This window comes from Tachypleus tridentatus, chromosome 13 (assembly GCF_004210375.1).
Source record: "Tachypleus tridentatus isolate NWPU-2018 chromosome 13, ASM421037v1, whole genome shotgun sequence".
Classification (NCBI taxonomy): domain Eukaryota; kingdom Metazoa; phylum Arthropoda; class Merostomata; order Xiphosura; family Limulidae; genus Tachypleus; species Tachypleus tridentatus.
In genome coordinates, this window is record NC_134837.1 from 233280781 (window position 1) to 233294277 (window position 13497).

A 13497-nucleotide genomic window follows, 5' to 3' on the forward strand; every position below is an offset into this window, starting at 1 on the left:
ATTTCGAAGACAGAATTGGTTTTCTATCGGTTACACATAATATAGAATTAAAAGTCTTTGTTTGTTTGGAAATTTCGCACAAAGCTACTCGAAGGCTATCTGTGGTAGCCGTCCCTAATTTAGCAGTGTAAGACTAGAGGGAAGGCAGCTAGTCATCACCACCCACCGCCAACTCTTGGGCTACTCTTTACCAACGAATAGTGGGATTGACCGTCACATTATACACCCCCACGGCTAGAAGGGCGAGCATGTTTAGCACGACGCGGGCGCGAACCCGCGACCCTCGGATTACGAGTCGCACGCCTTACGCGCTAGGCCATGCCGGGCCAAATTAAAAGTCAACGAAAACTATTGGAAAGTTCTGAAAGCGAAGTTTGACAGGTGGGCGTGGAAATAGGTGTCCTATTTTCTACTTGATAAATGTGTAATTAATTAAGATTGAAGATTACAAGTATTTTGTTTTGCCTCAGCAGTGACAACATTATACTGTCTCGCGAAAAATGGTTAACAAGAGACTTGGGCCTGGCTTTCTCAGAAACGTTGGTAAATAAGGTTTCAGATCAGTTCTGTAGTAAGCAGTTGTGACAAGCACAGGATATCTTCGGCGCCTTTACTTTGCGCCTCAGTGGAAATATAATATTTGTTTAAAACCAAAGCTATCTGGAAAAACAGTAGCCAACTGATTGTGGAAAAAGTAGGAAGTACATCAAAATACTTGTATAAACGAGGTTTAGTTGGCTATGAATTTTACGCAAAGCTACACACGGGCTGTCAACGTAAGCTGTCCCTAATTTAGTAGTGTAAGACTTAAGGGAAAGCAACTAGTCATCACCAACCATCGTCAACTCTTGAACTACTTATTTTGGTAATTTTGTGTAAGACTTAAGGGAAAGCAACTAGTCATCACCAACCATCGTCAACTCTTGAACTACTTATTTTGGTAATTTTGTGTAATACTTAAGACACTCTCATATCTCTCATACTTTGTTGAAACACAAATTCAGTATTCCCAAACTGTAGAAATAGAGTTGTAAGTTAACTAAACATTCAAATTAATACACCTCGCAGTGAAACTCGCGTTTTATATGATTCACATTTTTTATAAAATTTCTAAAATATCCCCACGTTATTTTATCATAAACCGTCAACATCTTTCTGGCTGAAAGAAAAAAAACAATACAAATGTTTAAATTAAAACACACATAATCTACAACAGTATATTGCAGTATTAACCACTCAAAAGTAACCAAACTATGATTTTTCTACAGCCTACTTACCGGGTCTTGATGATGCAATATTCAAGTTTTTGTAAACAGTAGATACAACTGAAATTAGTTGAAAAATAAGTCGGACAAGTTATAAGAGCTCTAATAAATTTGGCTTTTCTTCCTAACTTTGACATGGTATCGGAGGACAATAACAATAACAATAACTAGTCTAAACTGCAATTGTAATAGAACTAATTAAAACAACAATATGTATATTTAGCTGCCAATTGAAAAAAAATGGTATCAAGGAAAGACACTATGTCCATTAGGGTGATGAATATAAATGAAGATAAAATAATGTTATTAAAGAATATGGTAATTGGTAAGGTGAGTAAGATGGAGAAGCTAGCATGTACAAATAATGAGATGAAACAAGGATATAGAGGTAATAAGAGAGCTAAAATAGACTGAGAAATAATATTTCAGGCTTTTTATTTTGGAAAGGAGCTCACAAAGGTCTGAATTACAAACAAACTTCTGTTTGTAATTAAACACAAAGCTACACAATGGATTATCTGTGCTCTGCCTACCACGGTATTGAATCTCGGTTTCTAGCAGTGAATATGCAGGTATACCACTGTGCAACTGAGGGGCTGAAACAAAAGATCTTTTATGATTTGTTATTAGATTTCTGCAGAAAAGATAACCAACAAATAAATATCACATATGTGGGTCTATACATTATTTTAATGAAACTACAGTAAAGAATGTGAATGCTTTCTCCAGTATATATGATACATAACTGATAAAAATCATAAAGCATAAATTCTAATTACATTTAGTGAGCATTCATTGTAATAAATTATAACATGTGAATAAATGTGGACTACTAATTCAAAATTTGGGAAGAAATGTTTGTCCAATTTAAATCAGGCAAATATTTTTGGAAACAAGGAGAGTGCACAACTTGCCTCAAGCAAATAACAGAAAAGTTAATTAAAGAATAGTGCAAAGGTGAATTGCTAAAATTACTACATAATTGTGATTATATAATTTTTGTAGAAAGTGAATCTACAGAATGCAGGAACATGGTAATACAATAATATAATATTAGAACATAAGATACCTGTTTCACTTTATATCGACTCAGTCAGTAAGAGATTTAATACGACTCTGTAATCAATATCTTGATTAAATATCCGGTTACCTTGTGGGTCTATTAATTCAGCTTCTCCTGAATATATCAAATGTTTATTGTAGGAAATGTATATTAAGATGAGCTATAGTAGTACGTGAACATTAAGAATCAATATATTCTATCATCATTTTTGTGCATGGGTTTCACTGAATAAGTAAGAGCTTCCAGTTAGTAACGGTTGGCACAGACAGCTTTTGTATATCTCTGCACAAACATTAAACAAACATATAGAATGGAAATAAAAAAATATTGATATATATATACATAAAGCTAATTCAGAAATGAGAGTCATTAGTACAAGAATACAAACTGAAGTATAGTAGATTATTAATGCTATAGAGTAATATAGCACAGTTTACCAGACTAGTACAAGGAACTTATCAGTACATTTGCAGTTCATCATTCTGATGCATAGTGAACAAATAGGTATGAAGTATTCATTTTTGTAAGCTAAGAATAAAAAAAAGTGGTGTAACAAATCAATAAGGATAAATAATTCTTAAAAGTATACATATATTAGTTAAAATTGTCAGTCAAAGTTTTAGGTTTAACCAATAGAAATGATTAATATTCACCTACAGACAAATAAAGTTCAGAGATATATCATAATGGGATATCAATACAATCATAAAACTCAAAATTGTCTTCTTTGCTGATTTCCTGGTGTCAAGTTAAGAATAAAGATGTAAAACATGTTTGTATTGTAGAACATAAGACAAACAAACTGTAATATCAAATGGATAAGCAAGGAATCAATAATTCAATATGAGAGCATAAATGTGGATATTTCAGCTGTTGGACAGATGCTGCAATACAGGTACATTTTAAACGAATTCTGTTATTACAGAAATACAGTAATAGGAAGAGACTAAGACAGACTGCACAGCCCACATTGGAAAATACAATCACAGGGTTGGCCAATACAATCATGCCACATATATAAAAATGGATAAAGAAACTATAAGTTCAACCATTGCATACAGATGCCAAGAAGGCACTGTAAAAAAACAACAAAAGTGCACAGATGTGCTGAAACTGTGTATTGTAGTGATAGCAATAGTCAGTATGCACCATCAGAGTTAAAATGTGTTTAAAATATGCAACATGAAAAATCAACATTTAAGAACTAATAAAACAGACAACAACTGACAATCTACTAAATGAAAACTAGTTGGTAATCATGTCTACAACTGAAGAACTACAATTATAACATTTTGTATAAAGAAAAAACAAAATTTTTGTGGATATAAATGATATTGTAAGTTTCAATTGTACTGAAATACAAACCAAAGTTACTATGATAACATTTAAACAATGCAAATATTTATTTAGAAACTGAATCCACCATTTCGTACAAACACACTAAGTTGAGATAAATATATTATTTAGATTTGTTGAAGAAACCAAATTTGATTTCACGGAGAATACAGCAAATACATCTAGAAACTGAATAAATTTGATTCTCTTATGAATTATTCAAGAAGGCAGTTTGTTATGTTACATATATTTAATGAGCCATGTGATGAATTTTGAATGTAATGTGATAGTATCAATGAACAAATAGACTTAAAATAGACACCTTTTAAGTTTCTGCACCCATAATGGTTCATGAAGTACTATGAGGAAGATGTTATGAATGTGGCTAGCATGGGAACTTCAAAACAAAAGATAAGAAGCCCCTACACAGCTTAACAAATGTACTTATATGTTCACAGGAAGTGCAAAGAATTGTTATCCACTGGCTTTTGATAAGGTTGTTGGTTGGAAAGAAGTAACTCTGAGAAAAGTACTAAATCTAATTGATGTATGAGACTATTATACTGAATAATAATCAAAATTCGAAAAGTATACAGAAAATCTGACAAAAAATGATCAGTTTAGTTTATCAAAGTTAAAATATAATATTGTGTCATTATTTCCACAGTATTACATGATGCTTTTGGCAATGTCTTGATGAAAAGTTTTGTTACACTTAAAATAATATTATGTAAAGTACTAAAGAAATGGCTAGAAAATTCCATAAGTTAATACTTTTAACAGATAGTTATGTCAAATATATATTTTTTTGAATTATAAGTGTTTGGTCTCTTTTAAATTCATTTAAGAATTTGATGAATCTGTAACTAAAGGCTCACTCTGTATAAAAAAGTGAAGCACTGATCTTTTCATTTTACATGATATTACCGGGTCACTAAAAATTAATATAGTTCATAAGGATTTGTTTGTTTGTTTTGGAATTTCGCACAAAGCTACTCGAGGGCTATCTGTGATAGCCGTCCCTAATTTAGCAGTGTAAGAATAGAGGGAAGGCAGCTAGTCATCACCACCCACCGCCAACTCTTGGGCTACTCTTTTACCAACGAATAGTGGGATTGACCGTAACATTATACGCCCCCACGGCTGGGAGGGCGAGCATGTTTAGCGCCACGCGGGCGCGAACCCGCGACCCTGGGATTACGAGTCGCAGCCTTACGCGCTTGGCCATGCCAGGCCCAGTTCATAAGGAAATGACGTTAATACGTAATATTCTACATTTCATTACGCACAAATTAAAAGAACTTCTATTACTGTTATTTAGAGCCACAGAACTAATAATTAGAACTTGTTCAAGAATTGTAGCTAACTGGGTGGATTTTTCGTCAAATGAACATAAAGAGGGCCACTGAGTATTTGAAGTATAAGTTCACAGGAATTAATTTCCAATTAATAAAAATAATTTAACAAACACATCAAATCGTCTGAAAATATTCACACATCACTTACCACATGATTCTAGTTGTTTCTACATTCTAAAAATGAGTCCTATCTACACAGGCCATATATCATCATTAAACATGTCATACATGGTAACCGATTAATGCACAGGAGACCTAGGTCTGAGCCAAAAACCCCAACCATATAGGACCCCTGTCAGCTACCAAGTGAAAACAAATATGGTTCACAACATTAGCAGAATGGAGACAAGAATAAGTTATCGTCATTATTATTATTCCCAAACATTACCTGAGCCCCACTAAACCTTAATCACGCCCTGGCCATCCCATAACAACACAGTAGACATATCAGACAGTACCTACGTGTAACTCGGCCTGGTGAGGTGGTTAGGGCGCTCGACTCGTCGCGGGATCGAATTCGCATCACACCAAACATGCTCGCCCTTTCAACCGTGGGGACGTTACAAATGTCGATCAATCCTACTATTTATTGGTAAAAGAGTAGCCCAAAATTTGGCGGTGGGTGGTGATGAGTAGCTGCCTTCCTTCTAGTCTTACACTGCTAAATTAGGGACGGCTAGCCCAGATAGCCCTTGTGTAGCTTTGCGCGAAATTAAAAAAATAAACATAAACAAAGCTACGTGTAATAAACGCCGCGTCATATCTGCACATAAAATATGATGAAAGCGTCTGTAATAAATAAAAACTCAAGTAAATTTCGAAAGATCCAAAATTTGAGAACTCTGATGCAAAACATGCCATCAATGGTAGTAAATTCAGAAATTTATTTTTTAAGGTGGTACTGGTACAGGGACTTATTTCAGATATTTTTTTTCGGATGCGCTTGTATTCCATTATTCCCTCAGGAAGAATTTATTCATTGGCATTGAAATCGTCGTTTTTTATGTTTACACGTAATTATTTTTTTTCTTTCACAAAAACAGTTCCACTTCCTCCAGCTGAGAACCTCCACTTTTTTCTTTAATTTTGAGGATTTCTCCTCTGAATCAAGTTTATACAGTCCATACAAGTTGGAAAGTAAAGTGTTCGTTTACAGTTAAGTACAGAGCTGCACGACGGGCGATACGTGCTCTGCCCACCACTGGTGACGAAACGGGGTTTCTTGCGTTGTGAGTCCGTAGACTGTGGATAGATATAAAACTGTTCAGAGAATAGTCAAAGTTTGGTTAAAAACACTAATAATTTCCGACCTGACTACATGAACCTTGCACTTAGGTATGCAGTTACGCAAAGAGTACTTGCCGATTTCATTAACGACAGATGTAGTTTAGGAGATTAAAAGTTGGCGCTTACCATTGCGGTTGACCTTAGCTCTCCTTCATTTTACAGAATTAAAATGTCATTGGTTGCACGCCGTTTATGGAAGTCGTTTTAAATGTGGTAAACAACAACAACGAAAGTTATTGCTTCATTTCTTTAATAAATCTGTGCAAACGTTTTAAAAATCGATCACATTTCAGATATATAAAAAAGAAGCATTGTTATTATTATTACACACACACAAACGCACGAAACAAACGCTTACTACATAAAATTAATTTACCTCTTGCGCTTCATGTATTATTAGTTAAATACTGTTAGCAAAATCTTAAGGCCAATGAACATAAAGACAAAATATGCATTTTGCGTTGTTAGACTCAACAACTTATTTGAGTAGAGCTTCGAAAGATGAAAATAAGAAAAGGGAAAATAAAAATAAACTTTTTTTAGCAATTACTAGGAAAAATGTGGACACATTATAACGCCCCCATAGCTGAAAGAGCAAGCATGTTTGGTGTGATAGGGATTCGAACTAGTGACCCTCAGATTACGAGTCGCGTGCCTTATCCACCTGGCAATACCGGGCCTTGTGTAAATCAACCATTGACATTACACAAGTAGTTCATCTGTAACGGTCAAAAAATATCTTCTGAAAAAATCCATCTTTATAGCCAAATATATTCTGTCCAAATTCTAATAAAAGCTAGTGTTCGTGTACGTTATTATTGATTTCAAAGTATCAAAATATTCATACACCTGAAATTAAAGAACTATTACATTCTTTAAAGGGGAACACACACACACATAGCGATCAAGCAATTTTTTTTTGCCGATATACTTAACTTTTCAAGATGACAATAAATGTAAGAAGGAAAGACATGTCACTAAAGGCGACAACTTCTATCTAAACACTTGGTATGTCACTTGTTTTAGGACGTTTGTACTTGTGGGTGGGTGTATAGTAAACAGTGCACACAGGCAACGGATCAAATTTGAATTTGTAATGGGGGGGGGAACCTATCTATGTAAACTGTGACCGTTGAATCCCAAACTGAAACAATGGCTTTCCATGATAGTTATACACAAGGCACTGTTCCCCACTTCGCTACAAGGTAAAAGCTGGGGACGCTTGCGCCCGGTTCCGCTGGCCTATTTATGCATAATTAGACAGTTTTTTTTATATACCAAAGAATACAGGTTGGAGTTTTTGTAAACACTATGTAATCCTACAACATCAACTCAAGTATTAATAAATTTTATGTTAAATATTTCTGTACAATAAACCACCTATTTTACTTGTGATATTAGCACTAAAAGGCTTAATGATTAGAATAAGAATAAAATAGACACGATTAAGTTACTTCACAAAATTCGTAAATGTAGCTTATTTTTTAAAATAACTTATTTCGAAACTATCTTATTTTTTTATTACTAAACAAATCAGCCTTTATGATGGTGTACCACTTTTAAACTTTTACGTAATTATAACATTAGATAGTTAGTTAGTTATCACCATTAGATTCCATCTAGGAACATAGGGCTGCAATCGCTTGCGGATTCTTCAACAAGTATTTAAGTGAGTAGGTTGTTAGCCCACTGCACCGAGCCGTCCCTAATTTAGTAGTGTAAGACTAGAGGGAAGGCAGCTAGTCATCACCTCTTGGGCTACTCTTATACCAACGAATAGTGGGATTGACCGTAACATTATAACGCTCCCACGGCTGGGAGGGCGAGCATGTTTGGCGCGACGCGGGCGCGAACCCGCGAATTAGGAATCGCACGCCTTACGCGATCAGCCATGCCAGGCCACATAACCTTAAATGGTTATTATTAATTAAATAATGAAATCTTACCTGTTTCCAGGGGTCTTTTTGCCGCAAACTTTCTGTAAATAGTGAAAACGAGTTAAAACTGATCCCTTTAACGAACCACATACATAATACCTGCAAGAGACACAGAAGGTAAGGGCAGAAGGTATCTTATTCAACTAAATTCTCCTCATTTCTTTCTCTTGTTCCCGTAGGCCATAGAATGCTTACAACCAGGAATCAGACAGTCTGAATTTCGTATCGTGGATAGACATAAAATGCGTCAAGCCAGCTGTTGTTAGGCCAGAACAGAAGGAATGTTCGTTGGTTTTAGGCCAGATCGGACAGATATCCTTTAGAGGGCTGAAAATTTCCGAAGAAAATATACTGTTTTAGACTTAAGAAACGAAATGCAATATATTAATTCAAAAATAAAAAAATATAGGTAGATTATTTTAAATAACGAAAAAATGTACTTATATTATTCCTCTTGCTTTTAAGAACTGTGTTTATTTGATATTAAGCACGAAGCTACACGACCCGCTACCTGTGTTCTGCCCATTACCGGTGTTGAAACCCGGTTTCTAGCGTTGTAAGTCCACAAATATACTGGAAGGCTAAGAACTGTGTTAAAAACAAGTTACAAATAATATTAATTTGCTTAATTACTTTATTTGAGTGTCATAACGTAGGCGGCAGAGCGAATTTAAGAATAGGGAGTGGAACTGAAATTTCTAGACTTACATGCACATATAAATACTCGCGATCTAATCATCTTGCTGTAATGTTTGGGAAAAGTGAGTTAAGACGCTAATTGGATTCACACATAGCTCCCCATTTTTCCTTGTATGTGAGACTGACATACATAGCAGTAAAATTTTTGTAGTTATTCTTACATTGTATTAGTAGTTGAGCTTCTGACAAATACAATAACTTCTTTCATGGGTTCGGATCACAAAAAAAAGTTGTTACAGCTTGTATGGTCACAGGTGTGAATTTAACTGAATATTCGCGTTTTTAACATGTATCATCACTTAGTTGCAATTGTATTTATTGCTATGTTCCGTGCTCAATTCTTCATTCTGACCCTTCATTTAGGCCTCTTGTAAATATTCCATATATTGAGATGTGAGAGACTATAACTCTATACATAACACGTATGAAGCAGAAAATAAAAGTAATTTGAAGACTGTTCGATACCACAGTTCGTCAATAAAGTACAATAATTAAGAAATGATAAAAATTGAATATTTTGTAACGGCTCGTAAAAGTGAGCCTTTAAACAGCGAAGCAGGCCAAGGTCTAACTGCATATACAGTTATGTTACGTATTACTATTTCAAATGACCAGAAGTTTTAATTTTAATTTAGCAGTTATTTGAATTTCGATATGTATCAAATTTATGATATTTTCCAACAAGATTGATACAATTTTCTTTTTTAACATAAATATATTTTAATATACATAAAAATCAACAGAGTTTATAATAACGGTTATTACTAATAGTTACTACAAATGATGGTTTAAATACAACTGTTTTACAAACTTACAAATAACACTGAGTTTTATATCCGGTCCAGGATTGAATATTTTATCGATGATCCAGGCAAACCAGTTGATATTGTCACGCCTCACACCAGTTCTTACTGGTGAAGATATTTAATATCCATGTAGAAAGAATAACGTCCGAAGTAATTCACCGGAGTTTAACGATTTATAATGTTAGAAATCTGTAAACGTTCCTGGACCACTTCTGTGGTTTTCTAATTAATAGGTGTTTATAACATTTATAGCTTCCTGGGCCAAAGGAAAATGACTGTGGTTGATCAATAATAATAATAATATTGTTCAGTCTCTAGCTAGCTGCTTTTTATACGAATCATGCGAGACTCTAGGACTTTCGACAATGTTCTAGCACATATTCGTCAGCAAATATTGTTGGTTCTCACTTTCAGGAGTTTTCTACAAATTTTAAAAACAGGCGGGGTTTATGCAATACATGGTTAATATACATCACATGCAAAAAAGAAAACTAAACAGAAACAAGCATAGGCATTAGAATAAATGTACAACAGTAAGTCTGGTACAGCGCATAGGCCTTACAGCCCCATTTTCCATTATCGGTGGTATTCTGTGTGGACCATTGCTGCTCATTGTAGGAGGCTTTTTTCTCAATACTCTAATGTCAGATTAAATATTTATAACTCTCATTGTGTTTGTTTGTTTGTTTTTTTGGAATTTCGCACAAAGCTACTCGAGGGCTATCTGTGCTAGCCGTCCCTAATTTAGCAGTGTAAGACTAGAAGGAAGGCAGCTAGTCATCACCACCCACCGCCAACTCTTGGGCTACTCTTTTACCAACGAATAGTTGGATTGACCGTCACATTATACGCCCCCACGGCTGGGAGGGCGAGCATGTTTAGCGCGACGCGGGCGCGAACCCGCGACCCTCGGATTACGAGTCGCACGCCTTACGCGCTCGGCTCTCTTTGTGTGTTACAATTATGTTCATACTTTAAAAGAGGTTACTCAAAAATTACATAATTTTCCAACTCATATATATCTTCTGTATCAAAAGGCTTATAATATAGTTTTATTTAACCAGTTATGTTTTTATAAATTATTTATTTACCATGTAATATAATAGAAAAGTTGATTATCTTTCCAAAACAATACAACACTAACCTTATTGCATATAATCGAAATGAAAAATAAATCATATCTCAAGATGCATTGCAATACAAATATATTTCGGAAGATGAATTAACTTTTCTTCGTAAATTACAATACCATTCTCTATAAATTAGTAATAGCAAAAAAACAACTTATGTTAATCAGGTATGTGCTTATAACCAAAGCCTGCAGACCTACTTCTGAAACTGTGTGTGAAGAAATCACTCTGGGGTTCATCCTTTTAAATTAAGTGTAATGAAACCACTCTGTGCTTCATCTTTTTAAACTTAGTGTGATGAAATCACTATGGGGCCATCTTTTTTAAACAAAGCTGAAGAAATCATTCCGTGTGTTATCTTTTTAAATAAAGTGTGTAAACCATTCTGTAGGTCATCTGTGATGAAACCATTTTGGGTGTCGTATTTTTTAAACTTAGTGTAATGAAAGCACTCTGTGGGTTATGCTTTACAAAGGAGCATGATGAAAACATTCTGTGAGGCAAACCACGAATCCGAATGTGATGAAATTACTCCGTGGGTTAAACCATGAATATGAATGTGATGGACTCTCTATGGTTGGATTCTGAAACCAAGTATGGTAAAATCACATCATGCTTCATTTTCGGAAACTAAAACTAATAAAACCCTCCAGTGGCTCCTGGAACATGACATGTTTTAGAGTTTAAGTGTATTTCGTTTGAAATATTCAAGCCAATATGGGGCGATCATTTGAAAGCGAGTATCGATGGGATTTAGTAATTCTTCAAGACATTTTACAATTTTATAAGCAATATGGACATTATTCTAATTTTTATAAGGTCTTTTCAAGTTATTATTTTAGAACATGAAGTTCAAAATTTCCTTCTACACTACATTGTACTTTTCAGCCATATTTGAGAACACGTGTGGGTGAAACCTGAAATCTGTTAGATGGTGCATTTATCAAGTGCAGTAGGTAAGAAAAAATTAATGTGTTGATTAATTCGATATATTAACTTGTAGCTGCTATTTTTAAATATGTATACAGTTTTGAATCAAAAGTTTCAAGAAAAATATTAATTATTTCTACACCTTTACCTTGTAGTTTGGACCTGTGCTCTCATGTTACAATTGATCTACATAAATTTATGGTCACTGGTTGTCAACATTTTAAGCATAATAAAGTATGACCCGATTTCAATGAAGATGAATTACTTATGTAAAAGTACATGAGACATTTGTGAAAAATTTGTTCCTGATAGAGACCGATATATATCATTTTCGGATTTCAACGTACAGGAATTACTGAAGAAAATGTAAACATTTCAAGATAATAAAATCATCGCAGGCCTTGTTATCAATTGCACAACAAACTGAAAAGCAAAAAAGGCTTTACTATTATTACTTATTTTACTTGTAGTTTGATAAATACCTATATATTTGTTTATTTTATGGTGTGTTTATTCTACTTGTAGTTTGATAAATATCTATAATATATTTGTTTATATTATGGTATGTTTATTCTACTTGTAGTTTGATAAATACCTATATATTTGTGTATTTTATGGTGTGTTTATTCTGCTTGTAGTTTGATAAATACCTATATATTTGTTTATTTTATGGTGTGTTTACTCTACTTGTAGTTTGATGCATATTTAAATCATAATAGAGAATTTTACACTTTAATTTAGCACTTTTGTCTTTTTATTTTCAAACTGGGATGAGAGATCTGTTGTGAAAAACTTAAAGGGGTGAATGTATTCGGAAAAGGTTAGAAGCACTGTTTTAGATGACAACATCCAAGTAATTCATAAACTTACGAACTTACTAATATAAATCAATATTTTACTTTAAATTGTTTCTTTTTGTAAGCCTTCTACTAAATACCATCAACAACTCTGGACCTTTTGACACGAAAGATCTTAGCATTTCCGGTCACAATATACTTTCCATATTCATTACAAATCTGTCTAGTTACGAGACCAAAAATGTTGAGCTTGAGTTTTATGCTTTCCCTCATCTGTAGAAGAACAAAACAAGTATTCTCAAATGGATATTGAACTCTATATTACAAAAATAGTGAAAACAGATCATATATTTTACTTGTTCAGTTTTTAAAAAACAAAAACATTGCAGTGCAGGTGAATTCAGGGCTTAAATAAAAGTTCACATAAACAGTTTTTTTGAGCGAATTATTTTATTCTTTAAACTTTGTAACAACGTTTCGATTATTCTTGTCGTCATCATCAGGTAAACTGTCGCCTGCTGTATGAAATATTAGAATGTTGCGTTGTGGTCTAAACATTTTTGTAAAGTTAAAAATAAATAAATAAAATAATCCACTTAAAAAGCTGTGCCACTGAATTTTTCTTTAATGAACGCAGTGGAATTCTTGTTTTTACAACAAGTAAATCTAGCGTTAGTTACGACTACACCAGCACAGATGGTAAAAATGAGTAATGCGGCATTTCAAAAACATCTTGCTGTCAGGTTGTAATTCTACACCATTTACGTTGACATAAATTGTTGTTCAACTGGAGCATTAAAGTCTTAACATCCTTAATTCTGATATGAAGGTGTGAAATTTTTCTTAAATTCCGTATTTCGTTGTTTAACGTGTACTTGGTAATCACTGTG

The 13497-nt window shown here is 33.9% G+C and overlaps 1 long non-coding RNA gene across 1 annotated transcript in view; it reads right to left on the bottom strand.

Moving 5' to 3' along the window:
• Positions 1-2784: 2784 nt before the first annotated feature.
• The window catches only part of LOC143239082 (uncharacterized), a 34296-nt gene continuing 23583 nt past the window's right edge, over positions 2785-13497 (bottom strand). Inside the window, exons 3-4 of the long non-coding RNA XR_013021017.1 lie at positions 8255-8572; positions 2785-2856 (exon numbers count right to left, since the gene is read on the bottom strand). This is a non-coding gene — a long non-coding RNA (uncharacterized LOC143239082). The remainder of the gene's footprint in view (positions 2857-8254; positions 8573-13497) is intronic.